General features: G+C 38.2%; 1 protein-coding gene across 19 annotated transcripts in view; it reads left to right on the top strand.

Moving 5' to 3' along the window:
- Positions 1 to 375: 375 nt before the first annotated feature.
- Positions 376 to 27,358, top strand: part of PALS2 (protein associated with LIN7 2, MAGUK p55 family member) — a 103,503-nt gene continuing 76,520 nt past the window's right edge. For 3 of the 19 annotated variants that reach the window (XM_077994935.1, XM_077994930.1, XM_077994943.1), the window contains exons 1-2: positions 376 to 494; positions 669 to 772. The gene's annotated coding sequence lies outside the window, so the exon portion shown is untranslated. The other 16 variants (XM_077994938.1, XM_028844893.2, XM_077994944.1 and 13 more) reach the window with 14 other exon arrangements.

The raw sequence follows: 27,358 nt of genomic DNA, 5'->3' as shown, positions 1-27,358 counted from the left end.
GGGGAGGGGGAGATTTTTCCAGAGGCTTTTCTTCCCGTTCCATTTCTCTTTTGTGCCCCACGACCGGGTTCTTGAATGTAAAACTCTCAGAAAGGTCAGGGCGGAGCCTCTTTTATGCCCCGCGGAGTATCTTGCCCACCGGTAAACGCTGAGTGACAGCGGCGATTTCGGCCCAGAAGACCCGGCGGGGACTGGGTCCAACCAGCCCTCTCTCGCGGGCGCGGCAGCGGCCCCAGGGCGGGCGCAGGGCCGAGGCCCCTGAAGAGAGGCGGCCGGACGCAGAGAGCAGTCAGCCCTGGCGCTCAGAGGCTAGGAGGGGGCTCCACCTGGGCGCCGCACCGCGGCGGGAGGGGCGGGGCTGGGCTTCCCGGAGGCGGTGGCGCCTCCTCGCGCACGAGCGCGCGCTCCTCGGCGTCCGGCGCACGCGCGAGGCCGGCTGGGAGCGCGCCCCAGCGGCGGCGGCGGCGGCGGCGGCGGCGACTGGAGGAGGAGGAGTAGGTGGAGAAGGAGGGCGGCTGAGGGGAGGCTGGCCGCGCGCGCAGAGGCAGCGGCGGGGGCGACCGGAGCTGGGGCAGAGTGGGGAGCGAGGGAGGGGGAGGAGAGAGAGGGAGGCGGAGGGCAGTGAGAGACGCATTTCCAATTCCCAACTACAAGCCACGAGTTTGCAGATGGGGTTGCTCGGCGGCGCCTGTGGCTGAGGGAGAGCAGCCGCGGCGGGGAGCGACTGGGAGCGGCGGCAGCGGCGGCGCGGAGGCGGCTGAGGTGCGAGCCGGTGAGTTGTCGGGGCCCCCACGCCGCTCGGGTAACGGTCGCGCTGCGCGCCGGGCCGGCCGGGGGCGCCCTGTTGCTCGCCGTGGCGCGCCACGCGGGGACCCTGGCCAGCCCCGCCCCTCGGCACCTGGGCTTCGGCGGGCGCGGGGAAGAGGGGCCGGGGAGGCGGAGGCGGCGGCCCGGGCGGGGAAGCTGCTGGCCGCCCCCAGCTCGGCCCGCGCGGAAGGGGTGCTCTGCCGGGCTCCTGGCTCTCTGGTTGCTGGCGGGCGGGCCGGCCGGGCCCGAGCTCGGCAACGTGTCTGGCCCATGCTGCTGGCCGTCGTTCCCCACGCGCTCCCCGGCGCGGCCCTGGCTGGGGCTAGGGCCGCAGACGCGCGGGGCCCCATCAGGCGCGGGACTCGGGTGCCGACACCTCTGCGGCGGGAGTCGCGGTAGAGCCTGGATGGAGAGCTGGCCCGGGGGCGGCGTTGCTGTGACTGACACCTCCGGGGTCTGTCCCGAGAGGGGGTGATTTACCCGGCTCCCGGTTCTCTCCCGAGCTCGGAGTTCCTGGGGGAGGAGGCTTTCTGCAACTACCGCCGCTACTTCCGAGGTACGAGACTCCAGTTGTTTGGCCAAAGTGGCTTTGGGCCGAGCACACGCTGCCCCGGGGGCGTTCGCTGCTGAGATCGTGCTTGCGGATCCTGGGTACGTTTGTCTGAAACCGGATAGGTGTCGGGTTTTTTTTTTTACTTTGGCTTGGTGGAGGGTCAGCAGGGGAGTCGATTGAGGTATCCGATCGTGTGATGACAGGATGTGGATTGGTTGGTAGATGTTTTTTGCAGAAGGACTTTTTAACACTTTTTTGGGAGTTTATTCTCAATCCTACCAGTTTCTGGGATTGCAGCTCGAGATTACATTTGTTAAACTTCCATCAGTTGGGTGTGCATCTGTGTAGGGGGAGGGGGTGAAGCGAGGAAGAGAATTGAAGACTGACGGGGAAGCTCAGAAAATTCTCCGCATTACTTACAAGCAGCCGGTAAGGTCAGGCTAGCCACGTTTTTTTCTTTCCTACGCCTTTGGAGAGTGTTGGACTTTTACTTTGTGCTTCAAGTATATTACAAGTGGTCTTGTAATGTAGCTGAGAACGTTTGGGGTGCGTTAAAATGCTCTTCAAGTGGGGTATGATTTAGCAGCCATTTCTTCCCGTGAAATCTTGCAAATCATTTGTAAACTTATGTTGGTCGGATATGCCGGGCGAAGTAACATTGTTAGTAATGCGGTATATAGTTTCCGTATATAGGTATAGCAACGAACCTCAAGTAATATTGCTTATTGTAGTCTTCTACTGTGCAATGATGATAGGGTAGTAGGCCTGGTTATAGTTATGTCTTCTGAGGCCTTATTAACGGTAAACAAAGAACTTTTGTGGGTTGTGTCATTTTGAGGTCATCTGTACCTTAAATCTGTCATATATTTAAATAGGTGTTTAAATGTGTGTTCGCACGATGTGTTACTCTTTAAGGTCCTTGTTTCTTTTATTCTAGACTACGGTTACATAATGCACAAATGGTAACACTTTTAATTGCTCAATTTCGTCCTATGGAGACTGCACACCATCTTTATGAAAGAGGTGTGTATGTGTCCTTACTGATGCCACCGAATTCTTTTCCATCTGAAATGTCAAAATGAATTATTTTACATTCTAGGTTAAATCAACACTGGAAAAATTAAGGTGCTTAAGTAAGTCTAGTAGCTCTATATAAGACAGAATCTTTTTTTTCCTTTAGGCCAACTGCTGGATTTTTTTAAATGAATCATATTTTTAAACATTTGAGGGAGCAGTTTGCTTCTTTCTGAGTCTCATTTTAGCCTGAAATTGTTCCAGAACACTACATAGCCTGCTTCTCTCTTTCTCTCCCGACTCCCCCTCTTTTTAGCTTGAGATAACGGAGAAGACATAATTGTGACTCTGTGTTATCTTTTTTAAAAGTTGTTTTAAAATTGAAGTTGCTTGTTTGAATATTTACTATCCCTTTACATGCTTTACTACTTAATAATGGATTAGCAGAAGACAACAGATGTTTTAATTAAATGCCTTTCATATTTTTGACATCTGAACTTTGTTAAAATTGAGAGGCATCATATTATTGCTGAGAGAGTTAAAAATAATACAGGGTTAGTGCTAGTCAAAGGCTAATTGTAAAAAAACAGCAAGATATTAAAATTAGAAGAGGTAAGAGAACCCATTTATACTTTTGACATCACTTGCTCTAATATAAATTACCTATTGCTAGGTGGTTTTTGAAAAAGAGTATCTTGTAAAATTCACATTAGGTATATAATAGTTAATAATTTTTCTTTCCAGAGTGATTCATTTGATGAGTGACTAGATTTTTTTTTAAATCAGAAGTCTACTGCAGGTAAGTATAGTTAACCATGTAAGTGATGTGCTGTTTATTTCAAGAAGAATGAACACCCATTTGATAAATACTGAACTATTTGGGAATATGTGAATTATTCCTTAAAACTTGCGCAGAGAAAAATTATGCTACTTTTGTTTTAACTGTAGGTTCTTTCTTTAGAAAAATGGTCTTCACATTTATAAATATAAGAGCAGATAAGCACAAGAGATCTCTTCCCTGATATGGTGCTAGTATTGAATTAAAGATTTTGTTTTTTTGTTGTAGGAACCAGTTTTGCTTAGTCTTCCTATTCAGTCTCACAGAAGCTGCAATGATTTTCCTCCTTTTCTGTTACTTGTATCTGACCACTGGGGGGAGACTTTACAATTGGGCTTGACTATATTCCTCCTTTACATACATTGGCTGCTAATCATCCTGGGCACTTTGCCAAACTGCTCGTAAGTGTGCTGAGGAGGGTGCACTCAGAAGCAAGTTTCAATCAAGGTGTTTAATAACTTTTCTTTCTTTAACTCACACCATGCTTACAAAGTATCATTCTTTATATACTGTGTTATTAACAGTCTACCGTTAAGTGGTCTAAGTATGCCTCTAACATAATGAAAGATAAGATTCCTGAATACATTATAGCTTTCAAAGATCCGACTTTACTTGCATTAATCTTAGAGGCAGTGTAGGTTTAATTACTTGCTTAGTGTACACAGATATTAGTTGTCTGGAAGGATCTGGAAAGATCATCACTCTTCTGTGAAGTATATCTATATCCAAACCTCTTTAAACAAATTGGTCTCCTCTTATAAAAAGCTTTTGGAGGAGAAGTTATTGAAGCTAAATTTTAGTGTTCATTTCACCACAGAAGGGAAGTTCGTCCTTTATCATAGTCATAGAGATAAGATTAAAGCCCACAACTTTGTTGACCATTAAGCTGTGACCATTATTACCAGGTGTAGTAAGTCAAAAGCCTGGTTTCTGCTTTTTCTTTTCTGACAGTATTTAACCTTGTTAATGTCCAATTCAATAATAATGAATTCAGTAAACAGAGGCTGCTACATTTATGGTAGTTTAGAAAGAACTTAAGTTTTATGATCTTCCTTAATTATGATAGACTAATTCACAAACCTTTCTATAATCTTTATCATAGTAAATATATTCACAGAGTAACGAACAGAACAAAATTAGTTTCTATTGTTCCTTCATCCTAGGTTATTTTCCTTCTTTCTTTAAGATGACTTTGCTTTCGTCCAAAAATTCTTTTTTCCCTCTTTACTTTTTTTTTCTTTCTTTCTTTCTTTCTTCTTTTTTTTTTTTAATGTAGTGCACTAGAAGAGATACTTTCTGCTTAGGAATATATTCATTTCTGGCTAACTTTAGGATTGTGTTAAGTACTTGGGAATGTAAGTTTCTAAAAGCCTGTCAGAGTTATCACTGATTCAAGGCAAAATGAGAATTAAAGACAATATAATGAGTATTTCATAAAGCTCAAGTTATTTTCAAATCCTTTCTACTGCTTGCTAGTTTTGTACATGATTTAATCCCTCCTTCACCAGTTTACATCTTTTCCTCTTAAATCTATCATTTCTTTACCCTCTTCCTCCACTTTTTGCTATATTTAATCTACATTGCCCTTCATTTTGTTACTCATCAATGCTGTGACTTGCTCCTAACTTAGAGCTTTTACACTGTTCACTCTGTTGGGAACTCTTTTCCTAAATCATTACATGAGTGACTACTTTTCATCATTTCATGTTGTACTTCAAATATCACCTTTTCAGACAAGCGTTGCTACCTAACCATCCTTTCAGAATGACACTAGCTTCATCCCCCTCTATCCTTTTACCTTTTTTACTTAAAAATTTCTGCAAACCATTTATCACTATCTGAAATTATATTTTTGTATTATTCTATAATCTCCGTACTCATTAATATAAGCCCCATGATATCAATGATCTTGTCTCTTTTTGTTTTTCTTTTTGAGATAGAATCTCACTCTGTCACCCAGGCTGGAGTGCAGTGGTGTGATCATGGCTCACTGCAGCCTGGAACTCCTAGTCTCAAGTGATCCTCCCACCTCAGCCTCCTGGTAGCTAGGACTACAGGCAACAACCACCATGCCCAGCTAATTTAAGAGAAAAAAAAAATTGTAGAGATAGAGTCTTGCTGTGTGTGTTGCCCAGGCTGATCTCAAACTCCTGACCTCAAGGGATTCTCTCTCCTCAGTGCCTCAAATACTGGGATCATAAGCATGAACCACCATACCCTGCTGATCTTGTCTCTTTTGATTAACACTATGTTTCAAGGACTTAGACCTGTTCCTGGCACGTAGCTGTCATTAAATAAATCATCCTTTAAAAAAATCTGAGGTCATGTTCTGCCTGAGGTTTCGGTGTTAAAATGCTCCTTTATAAAATGATAGTACTATAGTAAACAGGCTTCTTTTGGCCATAAGTAATAGAAATCCATTCTAGTTGTTATAAAGGGGGTTTATCGTTAAGATGCAGCCAATGTCCAGTGGAATGCAAGGACTGGGACTCCAGTGCCTGCAGGGCACATTATATCTTTTCTCTGTTCTTCTCTGTGCATTTGCTTCATTCCTTCTCTTGCTGCAGAGGACCACTTCTAGTCCTCTTAGTGGAAAATATGGCCACCAGCAGCTTCTGAGTTTTCATAGTACCAGCCCAGGAAGCTGGAGAAAGGTTCATCTAGTTCTTCCCTGTTCAATAAACTGTATCTCATTATTAGAACTTGGTTGTACTTGCTGTAACCACATGTAATGGGATTAAACAGACAATCTAAGTAGGTGCCCCTGTGATAATTAATGTTCATACTTGTTCGTCTGCTGCAAAACATTCATCTCTCCTCTTCTTAAATTTGATCTTGAAATCTGAGGTATCTGAAAAGCACTCTCCTGGAGAGATGGAAAAGAAATGTGATATCTTTCATGGGGGTGATTTGCAGTTTGAGGAAGATAAAATATATATAAAAAGGAAATAAAAATAGCATGATGATAATGGAGGAACTGGTAGAAATATTTGCAATTTGTATGATAAACAAGAGTCTAACTTCCTTAACATATAAAGTACCTGCTAACCAATTAGGGAAAGACCAACCATCAAGTGGGCAAAGATCATGAGTTGAGTAATTCTCAGAAAAGGAAATGCAAGTGTTTTGTAAGCATCTGGAAAGGTATTCAACCTCACACATAATACAAATATTATAAATAAAAACTATGAGATACTGTTTCACCTACTGACAGATGGAAAATGTTTGATAATACTTTTGAAGAGGATAGAGGTTAACAGGGGCTTTCACATTGTTGGTGGAAGCACAAATCAATAAAATCTGATGTGGTTGAAATTTCTGAAGAGCATTAAGGTAAATAGAAAAGGCTGGAAATATGCATTAATTGATATAGATGTTTGTGAGAGGGTAAAAAGTTAATACACAACTTATTTGAACACTAACTTGCATTGCTTTGTTTTTGGCTAAAGTCATAAACAAACTGAAACAGCAGGCCTCCTCCCCCAAAAAGAGAGATCTTTGGGTGGTATTTAGTTACCCCTTTCCATCTTCTCCATTCCCCTTTCTTCTACCCCAGTACTGGTAAAGTTGTTTATAAATCTCTGAGATTTTCAAATACTTTGTATCCTTCACACAGCCCAGCACTTTGTTCGCTACTTAGTAGCACTAAGTAAAGATTTAATTGAAGGAGCTTAGCTTACTACATTTTTATAGACTCAGTTCATAATATTTATGCTTTTGGAAGAAATCTTTTATAAAAAGTGATTTTGAATTTTATTTGATAAATGTACTTAGAATATTTATTAGAATAGGCAATAGAGCAATTTTTTATAAATCTTGGTTTATTGTACAGCATATTAATAGAACTTTTTCATAGTTCCTTTGTTCTGTAGGATATTATTAGATATTAGTTGGGTAGGATTAATGTTTTTAAAAAGTAGAATAGGGCAGCTGGAGATATGTGGGACTTTTAAAGAAAAGTTTATGAGAAAGTGTGGGGAAAATGATTCTCTGAGCAGACTGGGGGTCACATGCTTAGGAAAAGTGAAGGGTGAGGGATTCGTTTACAGAAATTCTGTGGTGGAACTCAGAGGGGTACATCTTGGGAGAAGTTTTAACTTATGAAAATACTAAGCTGATTTACTTAAATGCATACTTCAAGGATAAATATATACTTTGTATTTTGTTCTGCAGGTCATTTGTACCATGAAGTGACTCTGGCAGGGATTCTTTACCTAAATGGGCATCAAAATCCTTTGGAGCTATCCTACACTAAAGGATTCTAATTTAGTAGGTCTGGTATGGGGCAGGAGCATGTTTATATTGTTAAAATCCCCAAGAGCCACTGTTTGAGTTTAAAATAGTACATCCTGTGGAATATTCCGTTTTAATAATGAAATCATTCAACAAAGCTTTTGAGGTTGTATATCATTTAGGTAACTCTAATGCTGGAACTTGGTCTCACCAGGTCAATATGTTTGCAAATATCTCGTTGATCCCCATTGCTTTACTGTCTTGTGTACTCTTCCCTCCTGTGCCTTCTTGTTTCTTTTCTAATGAATATTCAGGCATGGTTCTCCAAGGAGACCATCATTAGGTGGCCTCATCCATAATTTATCTTTTCAGTACAGAACAAATTATAACACAGCGCTTATACAACTGGCAAATACACTCATCACACGAGTAGATGATTTATGTGTTTTCATTCATATGAGCCTTGAACAAATATACCCAGTTTTACTATTTGAGCTTCCTTGTTTTTATCTTCTTGCTATCAAGAGGTTGGCGTTTAGTCATAGTTAATGCTGATGTAAGCATTTAATAATATTATTGATACCACCATGTTTCAAGGTCTGTGTTAAGTGCTCTCCACACATTATCTCATTTGCTTGTTGCAGATTTAAAAATTATATTTTTAAGTCACTAAAATATTTTTATGATTGTATTAGTTTTTTGTGACTGTTTTGACAAATTGCCACACACTTAGTGACTTATAAATAAATTTATTCTCTTACAATTCTGAAGGCCAGACATCTGAAATCAGTATAATTGGGCCAAAATGAAGGTGTCAACAGGGACAATTTTCCTCCAAAGAATCTAAGGGAGAACTTACTTGTCACCTTTTCCAGTTTCTGGTGGCTTCTGGCATTCCTTGGCTTGTGGCTACACACTGCAGTCTTCAAGGCCAGCATTTCAAATCTCTCTCAGCTCTGTGTTTTTCATTTTCCCACGTGTGTGTGTGTGTGTGTGTGTGTGTGTGTGTGTGTCAGAGAGAGAGAGAGAGAGAGAGAGAGAGAGAGAGAGAGAGAGAGAGAGAGAGAGAAATCTCCCTCTGTGAAGGACACTTGTGAGGGCATTTAGTGCTCTCTGGAATAACCTCCCATCACAAGATCTTTAATCACACCTGTGAAACTTTCCAAATATGGTGACATTCACAGGTGTCAGGAATTAAGACATAGCTAGCTTGTGGAGGAGGAGACTATTATTCAGCCTACCATAATGGTAATTTAAATGGTTCAGAAAAGGGAAGAGGAGCTGATAAGTCTTTTGTCCCATCTTCATCACTTTCTAAGTCAGTATTTCTCAATCAGGGATGATTTTGCTGAACCCTCTCCAGGAATATTTGGCTGTCACAACTGAGAAGGTGTTGCTACTACTATGTATAAGGTACAGGTCAGGGATGCTGCAAACAGTGCACAGGGCAGCCCGCCTCAACAAGGAATCATCCAGCCCAAAATGTCAGAAGTGATGAAGCTGAGAAACGTTATTCTAAAGGCAGGTATTGCCAATAGCTTTTTTGGGGTATCCAGAAAAAATTTTGATGCCTCTGTTATGAGTAAAAGCCTTTACTGGTTTGATCAGAACTGGTGGTAGTTTTGGCTGATTGAAAGTGATTTAAGTGAAGAGTCATAAAAAACTATTCACACATATCTTAAATAATATGTTACTTAAAAATCTACATTCATGTGTCAGTCTTGTCTTTGAGTATGTGTCTTTTGCCAGGAGCTCTGGGTCATCATTCTTATATAAGCCAATGCATTATCACTGGTTACCAGCTTTCAAGTGAGAACTTAAAAGTTTGGGAAGCAGTCTGCATATAAGATCTAGATTTCTAATGTTTTATGACTCCTCAATTGTTTATGCTTGTTTTACCCTTAATTTTACAGCAGTTTATCATTTTGTTTTGTTGTTTTGTCACTTGCTTTTTTGGCGGGGGGGGTCTTTCCAAAGCATCAGCTGATTTTCATATGAACATTACAACTCCCATCATCCTGTATCACATACGACATGTGATGCATATAAAGAAAATGAAATCCTATTTTGTAACAATTGCTTACTAAGGAATTGGAAGTACTAATTCTAGTCACAGTTCATTTGAACAGCATCCAATCTGGTGATATGGTGATGGCTAATGTCAGTTGTTTACAAATTCTTGAATGTTTCAGAATGTTCTCTTTTAGTTCTGTAATGGCAGAGTTTATAAATAATCTATAGAATATTACTATAAATACTTTATTGGTATTACCAGCTTAGTGCTTGAGTTACTTTTCTAAAAGAAACATTGATTTTTTTTCATTAACTATAATAAATATTATTTGAAGTTTGAATGTGGCTATCTTCAAGTGGATTTGTCTTTTTATTTACTAGAATATGTATGTCTATATGCACATAATAAATGGTTATATGGAAAATCTAACTTTAGTTACATAAATAAAAAATTATTTGCCTTTTTTTAATTCCTCTTTTAATATCCTTCTAGCTCCTTATATAAGGAGCTAGATAATTGGGTTTCTTATAAAGAGCTTTGATATAAGAAACTCAGATAATTGAGTAAAGAAGTTTATTAAAGTTGCTTATTTTTGAAATGATAATCATGCTTTTTTTTTTTTTTTTGAGACGGAGTCTTGCTCTGTTGCTCAGGCTGCTGGAGTGCAGTGGCGCCATCTCAGCTCCCTGCAACCTCCGCCTCCCGGGTTCAAATGATTTTCCTGCCTCAGCCTCCTGACTAGCTGGGATTACAGATGTGTGCCACCACGCCCAGCTAATTTTTGTATTTTTAGTAGAAACGGAGTTTCACCATGTTGGCCAGGATGGTCCTGAACTCCTGACCTCGTGATCTGCCTGCCTAGGCCTCCCAAAGTGCTGGGATTACAAGCGTGAGCCCCCATGCCTGGAAATCATGCGTATTTTTATACAAATCAATTTAAATGTTTTTTATTTTTTAACTAGTAATCTTTTGGAATGGAACTTCATAAAAAAAAGTAAGCCCCATTTTTAAAAGGTTGAAATATCTTGTGAGACAAAGTAGTCTCAGTTTGCCATCACCAGCCCTTAGCATTAAGCTCTTGAAAACCAGTAGGTGGAGAAATTTTCCATGAAGGAATTTAATAATCTTTATAAAGTTTTACTATTCACCCAATTAAAATGTTAGATTATCATTTTATGCTACTCAATTTGGAAATACCAGATACTATACAATTAGTTTCCATTCACCATTACTTTCTTGAAAGAAACTTTTCAGTACTTCCAATAAGGCCCCCCGCCCCCAAATAAAGTGCTTATAAATCCTAGGAGGCATTTTTGAGGGCATTTTATTCAGATCCTTTCTTATGTTCACTTAAAAGTTATTGATTCCAACTTCTGTTCTAGAGATAGCATAACTTGGATGTTTGAGATAAAAAAAAAATAAGCTTTTAGTAACCTTTATTTAACTCACTCAGCTTGCTATAGCCAAGTTGGTATTTATAGTTTGTTTCCACCCTTGATAATTTCATGCCAGTACTCATCAGAATGTAACCATGGAACACTGACTTGGCTCTGTTTGTCCTTATGAATATCTCCATCCCCTCCTTCCCAACACACTGCAATTCTAGGCTGCAAATTTATTTTATCTCTGCCTCTGTTGTCTCTTCTAAGAGTGTGCACTGCTAATATCTTCTACTCCTACTCTGCCATCAATCTAGTTCCCTTCTCTTTTATCATCCAAACCTGGAGTTCCCTCTTTCACAAATTATCTCCAAAAAGAGCAGCTTAGAATTTGTTACTCTCCAGTAGAAATTTTCACTAAAAGCAAATCTGTTTATATATGTATATACTAGTATTACACAAATAAAAAGGTTATATAGTTTATTTGAGGGAAGAAGCAGTTTCTTTGTATTCCCCCAGTCAGGCATCATCCATGAACATAGGCTTTGCTATTTTTGTTCTTTTTAATTGAAGATGTTAGGTGAAAACACAGTTTAGCCATATAAGTAGTGTTTTGTCATGTGTGGCAGACTGTAAGTTCTGAAAGAATTCAGAAGAAGAAATGTTCACCTTTGGGGAGAGACTTGCTACTTGATTGAGTTAATTTTGAGATGAGTTCAGGGACTCATTTTAGCTCTAAAATTTTATTCTACAAAAGCAAGAGATAGGTCATAAGCTGGGTAAGTGTGGAATAACCAAGGAAAAAAAGTAGTCCTTAGATGGGACGAGTAACAAGAGTGAAGGCATTTAGGTGAGAATTAGATATGTGGTTGTGCATATAGGAAGTAAAATGATCAATGTGGTTAGAACAGAGAGTTTATATTAAGGAATAAGAGTGCATTAGGTTGAATAGATGGAAAGCTAGATATTAAGAAGAGAAAGTTAAACATCCCCAGATGATAGAAAATCATGTTTTTCTATTGCAATCTGGTCATTAAAATGATTTTTTAACGTGATTGGTGTCATAGTCTTACATCGAGTGGATTACAGTGAAGAAGAGAATGGTAGGAAGAGGCTTGTGGTAGTAATTTAAAGGTGAATTAAGGAGAGCCTGAAAGATATTGGTGGCAGAGGGAAGGGAGAGTAAAAGATAAATATAAGGACGTTGCAAATTCACCATGACAAGCCAAATGACATAGGGTATCTTAAGGTTTTCAAGGAATTCCTAGGTGAAGGCAGTCTCTGGATTTTCAGGGTTTGGAAATTCCCCGCACACGCACCCCCCAAGATTCTAGTGTTTTCCCCAGAATAAACCCTGGTCTTGTTTTAAAGGTTTTTGTTTTTGTTTTTTGGGTTTTTTTTTTTTTTGGTTATTTCATTTTTAAATAAGTTGTTATGGCCCCTAGATTTGAGCAGGTTGTTCTCATATTTGACTAATTTGTTACTAAAGGATGGTAAAGTTCTTTAGAGACTACCTACCTGGGTATTAACTAGTTGGTCAAATATTTTTTATCCCCACATTATATACTGTTAAAAACAATGGAAGGACGTTAACTGGAATGACGATGGATGAGTGTGGGTACTGTCATATGGGGAGGGGAAAGAGCAGAGGAACTTTTAAATTATTAAATTATTATTAAATTAGAGGAACTGAGAAGGATACTGATAGGAATATATAATTATTTATTTATTTGATTTTATTTTTGAGATGGAGTCTCGCTCTGTCACCCAGGCTGGGGTGCAGTGGCGCATTCTCATCTCACTGCAAGCTCCGCCTCCCGGGTTCACCCCATTCTTCTGCCTCAGCCTCCCAAGTAGCTGGGACTACAGGCGCCTACCACCACGCCCAGCTAATTTTCTGTATTTTTAGTAGAGACAGGGTTTCACTGTGTTAGCCAGGATGGTCTCGATCTCCTCACCTCATGATCCACCCCCCAAAGTGCTGGGATTACAGGCGTGAGCCACCGCGCCCAGCTATTTTTCACTTTTTTAAGACAGTGTCTCCCTCTGTCACCCAGTTGAGTGCAGTGGCCTGATTGTAGCTCACTGCAACCTTGAATTTCTGGGCCCTAATGATCCCTCCCAAGTAACTGGGGCTACAGGTCTACACCACTATGTGCAGCTAATTTTTTTTTTTTTTTTAATTTTTGTAGAGTCCAGGTCTCACTGTGTTGTTGCCTATCCTGGTCTCAGAACTACTGGTCTCAATCCTCCCTTCTTGGCCTCGCATAGTACTGGGATTACAGGCATGAGCCCACCATGCTAAGTTTTGTGGGGAAGTGTGGGAAGTATGTGGCTTGATTCTTATCAGAAAGTTTCACTTTACTTTTGGTCTGAGACTTCCTCTTTGCCATCTTCTTTTCAGTTTCATAAAAGAACACTATAGCAAATACATCTTAGAACCATGACCATACTGTCTCTAGAAAGCCAGAATATTATGAAACATTTAGTAGGTGAGCAAGAAAAGTGGAGTGATCCTGATGCCAGAAACAGCACAGAGCTAATACAGTTAGATCTATTTGTTATTTAGAATATACCAGTGATTCTCTAAGGGGGTAGTTTTGCCCCCAAGGGACATTTGGTAATATTTGAAGCCATCTTCGGTTGTCACACCTAGGGGTGGGATGTTACTGACATCTAGCAGGTAGAGGCCAGAGTTGTTACTGAGCAATTCATTGGGACAGACCCCACAACAGAGAATTAATCTGCCCCCAAATGACAGCAGTGCGAAGATTGAAAAAACCTGGAATATGGAGTAGGCAGGTTCTTCCCTGGACACGTTTGGAGACATAGGTGAATTTTTTTACTTCCTTTTCTTCTAGGCTTGACCAGATATCATCCTACCAACAGCTTACAATACCATATAGATTCTTACTCTTTGTTTCATTGTGTTCTTATCTTAAGGGTGTCTCTTAGACACTTCAATTAAACAAATATTTCTCAATATTTCTACCCATCTTCATTTAGGGTTGCTTTTTTCTGCTAAGTTTATTTTTCTGTTTTATCAGTTTATCTCTTGAGGGGTCACTCTATTTTTAAATAATTGAAGGCCTCGTGATGATGTCTTTAAGTATTCTCTTTTACGTTTTCATGTACTTCAAGTCCCAGGTCTGGGTTGAGCTAGTTCTTGAGTCCAGATTTTTCTCATTACGGTATTTGAACCTGTTCTGATTTTTCAGTATATAAAAAGTTTAAACAACAAGGCCCTTAAGGGAAAAACTATCTTGGAGTTCTTTTAGAATAATTTTATTCTTGCTCACAGGTAAAGATTGCCATACATTTAACAGCTACATACAGAAAGGCTGTATAATGGTTTATAGCACTGAATGGAAAACACTGAAATTCTAGAATGAAACAAGGTTTGCAAGAACTTCTTTTTGGCTTTATTGTTTTTGCTAAGCAGAGCAAAATAATTCATAGTGTGAAGATAAAAGTTGAATGAATGTATCATAATTGAGAAAGGGGTATGTTTTTAGAAAAAAAGTTTATTTTGTCCTTATCCCACCTCCATTTAATGTTGATGTAAACATATTGGCCATTTAATATAAAATATAATTCCGGTCTGCCTATGTATAACAACTACACTGTACAATAAAAAGAGATGGAAAGCAAAAGTATTTCTATACTGTAGTGGTCAGGATGTGATTCGTAGATCCAAATTTTGTGTGTGTGTGTATTTGGAAAATTTGGGAGGCAAAGTTCTTGAGTAAGTGCAGATCTTCTTTTAGTAGACACTTCCTGTCTGCTTCATATACGCATCAATTATATCGTCATCTTCCATTTTCACCTGTACAGGTGTTTCATTAATTGGCCTCCCATCACATCTAAAACCAAGTTGCCTCATTGATAGATCAGTTAACAATAAGCTCTCATTAGTTTGCTAAGTGATACACTCTTGAGCTGTACCACTGAGCCATTCCACCCCACCACTACAACTCTGTATGGTTATTTTTTTGAGTCTTGACTCCTTTCTTGGGCTTTTTGTCAGCCATGGAAAGCATTACTGTTGGAGCTGCTGCCTCTCAAAAGAAGTTTCAGGTACCTCATGCATGTACACACAACCAGCATTAGTAAGTAAGCCTGTTTTAATTCTAGAGATATTTTAACTAAGAAATATTTAAGTGTATGAAGAGACTACTTTTCTGAGCATAGAAATTTCAGGGCAGTCACATGCTTTTCTGTATTCTTCATGCTCTGAACAAGCTAGTACACCTGGAGGGAGGAATTTATGTTGGTTAATGAGTGACATAGTTCTCCCATCCCATTACTTATTTATGATCAATTTATTTTTAATTAAGCTTTTAAAATTATTAATGCTACATGACATGCAAAGTTAAATCAGCATGGAAGAATGAATGTACCATGAAAGTTAAAGGTTTCTATCCCTACTCTTACTTCATAGAGTTAATCATGGTTAGTAGTTTCAGATTTAGTTATATTAGTAAAGTGGTCCTCAATTCATGACTGGCATTTTTGGCAGTGCTATACTTTGCAATGCAGGATTGTCCTGACCTGAACACTACTCAGTGTTTAGTGTCCCTTAATATTTAATTTTCTACCATAGTTACTGAGACAATCAAAAATGGCATAGTACATTTCCAAATGCTCACTAGGGAGAGGTGGTATGGTAATTTTAAAAAACATACATCTTAGCATATGTTTATGTTTTCAATTTTACACAGTAACTATTGACTCTAGTATGAGTCATTTTAAGTGTGCACAGACTTCTTGAGGGAGGTGCAGAGAAAGTCCACTTGGGAGGAACTGTGCTTACTTCTAAAGTCTTAGATAATGAGATTTTTCAATCTTACCTGCTTTCTTTCCTGATAGTATTACTTTCTTGTGTTTTCAGCTACCTGTCTTTTTGTGTTTTATGATTTTTGAATTGTGTGCTCTTGCTTTGCTTGGTTTTATTGAAGGAAATTCTGTGCAGCCCGGTTAGAGGACACATTCTTTCCAAGGCTTGCCAAGGCTTTTCTTTGGCATCTTTGGAAGCCACTGACCCAAGACCACTTTGTAGTTTCTCTCCTTGGGGTGTTCTGAACCAGGTGGGTATATTTGGAACCCTGAATCCTTGAGAGTAGTCTGTCATTACTAATTCTCAGGTGATATTTTTTTCTGCTAATATGGAGTCCAATCGGAGACAGGCCAACTTCCTTATTGTCTTCCTTGGCCAACAGGCATGTTTTTATTAGACTACTCTTACAAAGTAGGGGTTAGTCCTGTAAGGTCTTAGCTTCATGTGGGGAGGTCTAAGTTGCATTCTTCGTCTTGAACAGGCCAGGGTCTAAATGGCAGCTTCTGAACTCCTGGGTACTGAAATCCTAAACACCCTGGGGCAGTCATAACTTCAGTACCTACTTACTAGTTTGTTTTCTCCCCTTCGTGTTGGTCCACAGGGATATTCTTGGGGACTTTTTTTTTTTAGAGGATGTTTTCAGTGTTTTATTTAGCATTTTTAAATGTTTTGTGAGAGAATTATCTTCAATTTTTCAAGTGTACCTTCTTTGCCAAAACAGCAAACTTTTCTTATCTAGCTTCTAAACAGTTCCTAAAACTTCTGGTTTGCTAATCTCTTTCTCTTTTATTTCTGTCTCACCTCCCCTCCAGTATTATTGCTGTTTTATTCTTTTTTAAAATTATATACCTGTTTTGTCATTTTAGTGGGTCCTCAGGAGGGAGGGAACGTAGGCATATGTGTTCAGTCTTCCACTTTAACTGGAAGTGTGTCTAATAGTTTTGAGGTCTACTATGCCTATTAGGGCCAACTGACCTGAGGAAAAGTCAATGTAAATGCCTTTCGATTTAACTGTCATTTTAAGTTTGAACTTAAAAAGCATAGTCTTTGGCTGTAAAAGATGGACAAGGGTCGAGAATGGAGGATGATATTCAGACCATTATGCAATTGAGCAAGGCCTCACTGAGATGGGGGTCAGTGTGCAGCTTGACCTACGTGGGCTCTTACCATAAAGTATAACTATATAGAGCAAATCACATTACAATGATGAGAAACCAGAATTTTAAAATTTCATTCAATTAGTATTTATTACATGTGGTGTGTCTGGAGTAATACTAAGAATTAGAGTACAAAAATAAATAAAATGCCATATCCTCAGTGAGCCCACTAATTTTCTGTGGGAGATAGACATGTAAATTAAAATACAGTTAGTTATCATTATTCAAGATAGTTATGGTGTATAAAGTCTCTGCAACTGCAGAATTATCAAATACTGAGCTGTTACTTCTAGGGAAAATGCAGGATTAGGTTCCTGCAAGTCTTTAGTCACAATATTTCATCAACTGGTCAATATATAGCCTTCTTTATGTGTATTTCTCTATAAAGATACTTTATTATATATTATTCATTCATTAACATTGTACTCATAGCCAAGCTCACTATAACTCATGCCTCAACAAAGCTTGTCTAATACGTACATTTTTCTGTAAGGCACACCAGAGCCTTCTCGTGATAAACACTAGATAGCATTTCAGTGCTATGATTGGGGAACATTTTGTGAAATCACAAACAGAAAAATGCAAAAAAAAAAAAAAAAAGTGGCACAAAATAAACTAGGAAAAGGATACTTGCTTTTAGTATGAGAGCCAAAACAAGAAAGCAGAGTGTTACTTTGTTCCACTTCAGCTGGGACTGTGCAATGTTGGGTGATTCAGATTTTTTCACCACTCCGTGCATTTCCACTAATGACCACAAAAGCTCTATAAGTATCGATTATTGGATTATAAGTAAATTTTAGCAAGTAGGCAAATTCGCAAATACAGAATAATGAAGATCAGCTGTACTGTATAATGTGGTAAGTGCTCTATATTTTAAATCTGCTAGGATGGGTCAGGGAAGCCTTCATTTGAGACAATTAAGATGAAGTTACAGCAGTATGAAGCAATGAATCTGTGGAACGGCAAATGGTCCAGTGTGGTTGGAATAAAAGGGCCCCTGTAAGGAGAGGCAAGTGGGGATGTTTGGACTGGTCAGCTAACAGAGGAGGATGTGAAGGCCCTTATGCTATATTAAGGAATTTTGATTCTGTAGAGGATGGGAAACTATTGAATGATTTTAGCCAGGGGAGAAACATGGTCATATTTGTATTTCAGAAAGCACACACTGCTGGTGGTATTGGGTATAGATGAAGTAAGGAAAATAAATACAGGCATACCTCAGAGATATCATGGGTTCAGTTCTGGACCACTACAGTAAAACACATATCACAATGAAGCAAATCACACAAATTTTTTTGTTTCCCAGTGCATGTAAAAGTGTGATTACACTATACTGTAGATTATTAAGTGTACAATAGCATTATGACTAAAAAATGTACATACCTTGATTTAAAAATACTTTAAAGCTTAAAAATACTAACAATCATCAGAGCCTTCAGAGTTGAAATCTTTTGCTAGTGGAGGGTCTTGCCTTGATGCTGGTGGCTACTGACTGATCAGGGTGGTGGTTGTTGAAGGTTGGAGTGGCTGTGGTAATTTCTTAAAATAAGACAGAAATAAAGTTTGCCACATTGACAGACTTTTTTTTCATGAAAGATTTGTTGGTAATATGTGCTGCTGTTTGAGAACATTTTATCTATAGTAGAACTTCATTAAAAATTGGAGTCAATCCTCTCAAACCCTGCTGCTTTACCAGCTAAACTTATGTAATATTCTAAATTCTTTGTTGTCATTTCAACAATTTTACAGCATCTTCACCAGGAGTAGCTTCCATCTCAAGAAACCACTTTTTTTGCCCACCTGTGAAGACCAACTCCTCTTCTGTTAACGTTTTATCATGAGATTGTAGCAATTCAGCCTAAATCTTCAGGCTCCACTTCTAATTCTCATTCCCTTACTTTTTCCACCACATCTGCAGTGACTTATCCACTAAAGTCTTGAATCCCTCAAAGTCATTGATGAGAGTTGGACTCAACTTCTTCCAGACTCCTGTGAATCAACATTTTGAAGGATGTTTTGACCTTCTCCTATGAATCACAAGTGTTCTTAATGACATGAATGGTGAATCCTTTCCAAAAGGTTTTCAGTTTGCCCGCATCCATCAGAGGAATCGTTATCTATGGCAGCTATTGTCTTATGAGATGTATTTCTTAAATAAGATTTGAAAGTCAGAATTACTCCTTAATCCATGGGCTGCAAAACAGATGTTGTGTTAGCAAGCATGAAAATAACATTCATCTCCTGTACATGTCTGTCAGAGCTCTTGGGTGACAAGGTGAGTTGTCAGTGAGCAGTAATATTTTGAAAGGAATCTTTTTTTCTGAACAGTAGGTCTCAACAGTGGACTTAATAAATTCAGGAAACCTTGTTGTAAACCGATGTGCTGTCATCAAGGTTTTGTTCCATTTATAGTGCACAGTTAGAGTAGTTTAGCATAGTTTTTATGGGACTTAGGGTTTTTCAGAATGGTAAATGAGGATTGGCTTCAGCTTAAAGTCACTACCTGTATTTGCCTCTAACTAAAGAATCGAACTGTCCTTGGGAGGTTTGAGGCCAAGTGTTGACTTTTCACTAGCTGTGAAATCCTATATAGCTAATAAAAGGCTATTTTGTCTGCGCTGAAAATCTATCTGTTGTGTAGCATAGTCACCACATTCATCAATGATCTTAGCTAGATCTTTTGGGTAACTTGTTGCAGCTTCTACATCGGCACTTGCTGCTTCACCTTACATTTTTATGTTATGAGATGACGTCTTTCCATAAACCTCATGAACAACCTGTGCTAGCTTCAGACTTTTTTCCAGTAGCTCTTCGCCTCTCTCAGCCTTCATAGAATTGAAGGGAGTTAGGGCCTTACTCTGGATTAGACTTTGGTTTAAGAGAATGCTGTGACTGGTTTGATCTCTGCACCACTCAAACTTTCCCCATAGCATCAATAATGCTGTTTTGCTTTCTTATTCCTGTGTTCACTGGAGTAGCACTTTTAATTTCCTTCAAGAACTTTTCCTTTGCATTCACAACTTGGCTGTTTAGCTCAAGAGGCCTTTCAGCCTCTTTGCTTTCAACTTCCCTTCCTTATTAAATGTAATCATTTCTAGCTTTTGATTTAAAGTGAGAGACTTGCTACTCTTCCTTTCACTTGAACTCTTAGAGATAATTGTAGAATTATTAATTAGCCTCATTTCAATATCATTATGTCTCAGGGATTAAGGAGGTCTGAGGGAGAGGGAGACGAGGAATGGCCGGTTGGTAGACCAGTCAGAACACACACATTTATCAGCTGTCTTATATGGGGATGATTCATGGTGCCCAAAACAGTTAACAGTAGTAACATCAGAGAGCACTGATGTGATAGATATGGTAATTACCTTGACCCGATCACCATATGTTATATGTATCGAAATATTACCGCATGAATATATGCATTTATTGTCAATTTTAACAAGATTACTGATCATAGATCATCATAACTGGCATAATAATAATGAAAAAGTTTGAAATATTGTGAAAATTACAAAAATGTGATACAAAGACATGAAGTGAGCACATGCTGTTGGAAAAATGGCTTCAGTAGACTTGATCAGTGCGGGGTTGCCACATTCAGTTTTTTAAAAACCACAGTATCTGTGAAGCACAATAAAACGAAGTGCAGTAAAATGAAGTATGCCTGTAGAATGTTTTAGATATTCAGGTGAGAGATGATGAGAGAGTGAACTAAGGCAGTGACAGTGGAGATAGAGAAAACGGGATATTATTTGAGAAATATGCAAGATTTAAATTAAAAGTTCTTCGTGACAGGTTAGGTAGAATAAAGGAGATCTAACAGGTATTCATGGTTGCTATGAAGATAGGCAATATGGGAGGAAGACCAAATTTAGGAAGTAACATGATAATTTCTGGATATGCTCATTTTTGTGGTGCCCATGGGAGATTTTCTGTGGAGATGTAGGCAAGGAAATATGAATCTGAAGCTTGGGTGATACAGCTTTGAAAGACATCAGCTGTATGTCTACTGTGTGTCAAGCACTGTCCTAGTGCCAGAGGAGATGGAACAATGAGTGAATTTTTAGTGAGGGGAAACATAAGCAAAAAATAATTTCAGACGAGTACTGTGATGAAAATGAAACTAATAGGATGGAGAGTGACTGTATGTAAGGGTGGTAGCATAGTTTAGAATGTATGTTTGGGTTTACTTTCTGGGGAGGTAATAGTTACACTGTGACAAAATGAAGAGAATATTGATATGTGTGCCGATCTCTGGGAGGAGCATTTCAAGGAGAGAGAACAGAAGATGGTAAAGATGGGAAATGAGAGATGGGAGATGAACTGGTCTAGTTTGAAAACAGAAAGGAGCCCAGTGTGACTGGAGACAGCAGACAAAGGGAAAGAGTTGGAGAAGTTGAACACAGAGAGGTACAATGGGTACCAAATCATGAAGGCTCTAAGCGGCCATGGTCAAGAGTGTGGCTAGTTTTCTAAGTACAGTGGGGAAGCCTTTGAATAGTTTTAGCAGGAGAGTAACAAAATCTGTTTTATGTTTCGAAATGATGGCTCTAGCCACTCTGGGGAGAATATTGTTGAGAACTAGAGTGAAAGTAAGGGAGCTGGTCAAGTGACTACTACGGCAGACAGGCAAGAGGTGATGGTAGCTTAGAGTAGGGAGATAGCAGTGAATGGGCAAGGGAGTCAGATGACTTTTCTTCAGTCACCTCCATTGTGACTGAATTGAAGAACCAGTTTTTCATTGGATCTGTTATGAATTCTAGGTATTTTTGTAAGTACATGTATAAAGTATTATTTTGAAAACAGACCCTATCAATGAAATTTATTCTAAAATTACATAGTTTTGAGATTCAAACTAGAATACTCGATAAAATATCTCAGTGATTCTATAATCATATTTCACATTTATGAATGTTTATTAGGTGTGTACAACATTTTCAAACAATTTTGATTCATTATACTACATATTTTGTAAAATAATGAAGTTTTGACTTGCTTTATTAATTGGTTGGGTGAATAAAAATTCATTCAAAGCAGGACTACTGCATTATGAGAGTAAATTGGCAACAGTGCTATTTATTTGAGTTCTGTTTAAAAAGAAAAAAAAGGACTCTCCGTATATCTAGCTTTCTCCTGTGTGAGCACTACACTTTAACAAGGATATTTCTGGACATAGTAGGAAGCTTGGACTATGGTAGGGAGAGATTGGGGATTAGTAAACCAGTTAAGAGACTTTTAGAGTAGTCTAGGCAAGAGAAGATTAGAAACTCTAAACCAGACAGTGAAATTTTTAGAGTGAAATTGTGATGATTAGAAACTCTAAACCAGACAGTGAAATTTTTAGAGTGAAATCGTGATGAAGATTACTTTGAGACTTTTATGAAGTAGAATGAAAATATTTGAAGAAGAATTAGATGTCTGGGGGTTAGGGAGAAGAAAAAAATTGGATGATTTTGAGATTAGAAGCATCAGAGAATGGGTAGTTGGTGATGTCATAATATAAATGAGAGGTAGAATCTATAGTCGTGGTAGACTTGGTTAGAGTCAATGAGTAGTTTTGAAAATGGTAAATTAAAGGCACCATCTTTGGGACTCCCGGGGAAAAACGTGAAGAAGGCAGTTGAAGAAAGGTGAGTGCTATAACTAATACTTGGAAATTATCATCATATGGAAACTAGATGAAGCCTCAGAAATAAATGAGATCACTCAAGAAAAGAACGAAAACCTGAGAGATAGCATCAGCAGTGATAGTCTGTCATTAAGTAGAATGAAGACAGAGTGTGTCATTGGTTTGTCAGTTGTCCTGATCTTTTCCAAGAAGTTTAAGGAGAGCTGTGGCTGAGATGGCACGGGTGGAGAATGAGAGAGAGAATGCACAGCACAGACTACTCTTTGAAAAGTGTGGTGGGGAAAAGGAGAGAGATAAGGCTGTGACTTAAAAGAGAAGTGAGGTTCCATATAGGGATTTTTAAAAGTTATTATTTAAGGATGGAGAAGATGGCAGCATATTTGTAGATGCAGAAATATCAAATGAAAAAATATTGAAGTTTTAGAGGAATAACCCGTGGATCATGGTCCCACAATGGGTAGGAGGAGTTGATTGATTGATAGGTAGTAGCCTTGTAGAGGAGGAAGGGCATACCTTCTCCTGAGATATAAGGAATAAAGAATGGTGGTAATGTGTTTGATTCTGCAAGTGAAAGGGAATTTCAATAAATCATAGGTGATAGACTTTTTTTCCTTTTTCTTCTGACAAAATAATCTTTTGACAATTTAGTGTGGTAAATGTTTGAAATAGAGAATATGAGAGAACTTGAGAAGGGGCAAGTAATAGAATTGTGCAGCAGTATTTGGGAGATTCTTTTTGTAGGGGCAATTTGAGAATATTGCAATACTTGGGGATAAGAATAGGAAGGCAGGCCCTGGAATGGAGGAAAGAGCTGTGGAAAATAAGAGGTGAGGGGAGATGATTACTTCATGATTTGCCTAGGGCTACCTATATTAAAATGTGTGCTGGCAAGCTATTGCTAGGCCACTGGGCAGATCTTTTCACTGAGTCCAAATGTGAACTACATCATTAATGCTGTTTTATCAAACCAAAGTATATAAAGGAAGTTCAGTTAAAGCAGAAAATTATCATTATGGAAAAGGACTTGTGAAAAGTTCTACAACATTTGAGACAAGTATTTTCATGTAAATTAAATTTATGAAGGACAAGTTATTGTCTTTAGTTCATATTTTTAGTTCATTTTTTTAGTTCCAAAATGTACCCAGCTCAGTCTTTAGTTGTTAGAAGTGAAGGGCTAGCAAGGATATCCAGTTGTCTATAGTGTTGATGCTTGCCATAGAGAAATTTGCAGTGAGAAAAATATATTAAAATAGTACTATTGTTCAGTTGTAATTTCATCTATTTAAAGTGTTCTTTCACTGTATTGAACAAATTATCAGATTGCCTAAGTTTCTTATAACCAGAAGTCTTTCATATAAGAAATGTCAGGTTAAAACTTAAAATAACCTGTTCATTATAGATTGTATAATCTGCTGTTTCACTGAGTTAGGACCTCTTTGGACTTTGCAAATTTCTGAAACTGTGCTAAATAAATAAGGCTATTATGAGCAAGGTTTTATCTGGACACACAGAATCAAAGTTTTCTAGTATTTGAACTGTGTTTTTATATTCCATCCTAGGATTCTGTGTATGGTTTGTCTGTGTTTCACTGTCTTGTTAATGTGAGCATTCATGTCCAGAAGGGATGACTGGGAGGCATTATACCTTTGAAGAAGATAATTTGTTTCCAACTTATTTTTACTGTCAAAAATATTTTTTGTGCTTATTTTTAATACAGTGCTTTGTATATACTTTTGTGAAATATTTCACCCAGTACTTTAAAGGGTGATATAAGCAAAAGTAAAAAACACACTGAGTGTTGAACGAGGCAGGAATAAAATACAGTCGTGCATCACTTATCAAAGGGGATACATTCTGAGAAATGCATCATTGGGTGATTTCATGATCGTGCAAACATAGAGTGTACTAACACAAGCATAGATTGTACTAACACACACATAGATGGTATAGTCTGTTTTACATGTAGGCTGTTTGGCCTGTCGTTCATAGGCTACAAACCTGTATAACATTTTACACCTGTGGCTTACCGTGAATGGAGCTTGCAGAACTGGAAGTTGCTCTGGGTGAGTCTACTATATGTAGGCTATTATGGGCTAGTGTTCCTAGGCTATAAACTGTACTCTGTAACATTTTACATTTGTGGCTTACCATGAATGGAGCTTGCAGAACTGGCAGTTGCTCTGGGTGAGTGAGTGGTGAGTGAATGTGAAGGCCTAGGATATTATTGTATGCTACTGTAGACTATAAGTAATTTATTTTTTAAAATTTTTTCTTCAGTATTAAATTAACCTTATCTTACTATAACTTTTTTACTTTATAAACTCCATCTCTTGTGTAATAACACTTAAAATACAAATGCATTGTACAACGGTACAAAAATATATTTTTTAATGTCTTTATTCTATAAGCTTTTTTTTTTTTTTTTTAAAGGTGGTGTCTTGCTCTGTCACCCAGGCTGGAGTAGAGTGGTTCAAGTGATTCTCCTGTCTCAGTCTCCCAAGTAGCTGGGATTACAGGTGTGCACCACCACACCTGGCTATTTTTTGTATTTTTAGTAGTCGAGGTTTCACCATGTTGGCCAGGCTGGTCTTGAACTCCTGACCTCAAGTGGTCCACCTGCCTCAGCCTCCCAAAGTGCTGGGATTATAGTCATGAGCCACTGCACCCAGTCCTATAAGCTTTTTTCTATTAATTTTGTTTTAACCTTTTACTCTTTTTTGTTAACGAAGACACAAACACATTAGCCTTGGCCTACACAGGGTCAGGATCATCAATATCAGTGTCTTCTACTTTCACATCCTGTCCCACTGGAAGGTCTTCAGGGGCAGTAACACCCATGGAGCTATCATTTCCTATAATAACAGTGCCTTCTTTTGGAATCTCCTGAAGAACCTGCCTGAGGATCTTCTTGAGGGGGTATCACTCTTTTCAGAAATCTGTTCATGGTGGTTTCCTTGGGTTTGTTTCTTTTTTTCATCATAGATTTGCTTATAAGCAGATCTATGAACATTCCTGTCTAGTAATGAAAACCTTTCATTGTTGGGGTTCATGTTTTCAAACTTTTTAAGGAGCTTGTTGAAGTCTGCAAGAACTTCTGCTAAACCCTTCACTGTACATTTTCTTGAGATAATTTTTCAACTGCATTATAATTTTTTGGAACCGCTATTGTGTATGTGGTCTATGGTCGACTGAAATAATGTTACGTGGCACATGACTGTATCCGAATTGATGAGGTAATTCTAGTAGCTTATAAAATATCTTACATATCAAGATCCATGTCATTTCCCCCTGAATCAAGGACGAAGAAGAAAAAAGATCTGTTATTTTAAGTATAACATATTTAAATATAGATTATGTTTGATTATAGGTCAATAATTTTTGAGCCCCAGTTTCTTATGAGAATGGAATTGGTAGTGTGCCAGTTAAGGAAAATTTAGGGTGACACTAGATAAACATGGCGGTAAGTAGAAGCAGTTCATTTTGTATAAGTTAAATCATTAAATTTATAAATGTAAAGAATAGCCATTTAACTATTTTTATAGGTTTTTAATTATAGTTTTTATATCTTAGGTTGTAGTTGAATGTTTTATTGAAATATATTTCATGTCATAGTATATAGAAAAAAGAATTTAACAAACCATGTCATCTAAGGATAACTTTGTCTTCTCCAGGTTTCTGTCCTCAAGCAAAAAAATCTTGCCTGTTTTTAACTCTAGAAAAGTGGTTATAATTATTTGATTTTTCAGCATGCAAACTAGTAACTATTTACACATTTTATATATACATATATATTATTTAGGTTTTTATATTTTATTAAAACTATTAATGCACATATGGATGAAAGACCAGAGGTGCTCCCCAATTCTATTTCTGTTTCTTCCTCCCAGGAGGCTACTACATTGAACATTTTTAGCTGATTCTTTTGGTATGTCAGTAAATGGTGTGCTTATGTTGCTGATTCTTGATTTTTTTGGTTTTAACCATTGTGGAGGATGAGGATTTAGCTCTTTTCATTTTCCCTCACCACATATACATATCATATACTCTTCCAATCCCTCAGTTCTTTCACCTGATTATATTTGTAATTTTGATTAGATTAGTATTTGTTAGCAGATCCATTAGTAAATTGTAGTTGATATTCTCTATTCCTGTATTTTCATTTTCTCAGACTTAATTTATTTGCTTCGTTTTTTGTATATACTATACTATATGGCTATAATTCAACCCCCAAATCTGTGCTTGTTTTCAAAATCAACTTTCAGTGTGTTGATTCAGATTTGTCAACTTCATTTTCTTGAAGATGTCACTCCTGGAGCCTTCTAAGCTGAATACAGATTCATTTTCTGTAGCTGGTGTACACATGTCACCAATCTTCTCGGAAATCATCTTTGCCTTTTTCATGAGTTGGGCCTTCTAGATCCTGTATTCTCTATCTCCCTCTTTATGTTTTGCTTGTTTCATGCTTAGAGAGCAGCATGTCTTTTTGTTTTTGTTTTTAATCTTTCTGAGGAACAGTGTTTGTGGTAGGTTAATTTTGTGAAACCTTGTGAGCAAGACTGAAAATTATTTTTAACTATCCTCACACTTGATTGATAGTTTGGCAGGGTAAAGAATTCCTGGGGGGAAATGTTTTTAAAGGCATCATTGCATCATCTTCTGTCTTTAGATGTCATCATTGAGCAGTTCAAAATCATTCCTGATTCTTGACATGTTATTTTTTTCTTTTTTCTCAGTATTCTGATATTTCACAACAAAATATCTTAATATGAGTCTGTTTTCATCTGTTTTGCTGGGTGCTCAGTGTACCATTTATTCCAGCAACTTACATCTTTCATTTCTGGAAAATGTTAAATATTTCATTATTGTTTTTCTCCCCTCCATTTTCTCTCTCATT

Source organism: Macaca mulatta, chromosome 3 (genome assembly GCF_049350105.2).
Source record: "Macaca mulatta isolate MMU2019108-1 chromosome 3, T2T-MMU8v2.0, whole genome shotgun sequence".
Lineage (NCBI taxonomy): Eukaryota > Metazoa > Chordata > Mammalia > Primates > Cercopithecidae > Macaca > Macaca mulatta.
Note: the sequence above shows the minus strand (reverse complement) of the source record. Positions and strands in the feature narration are given on the sequence as shown.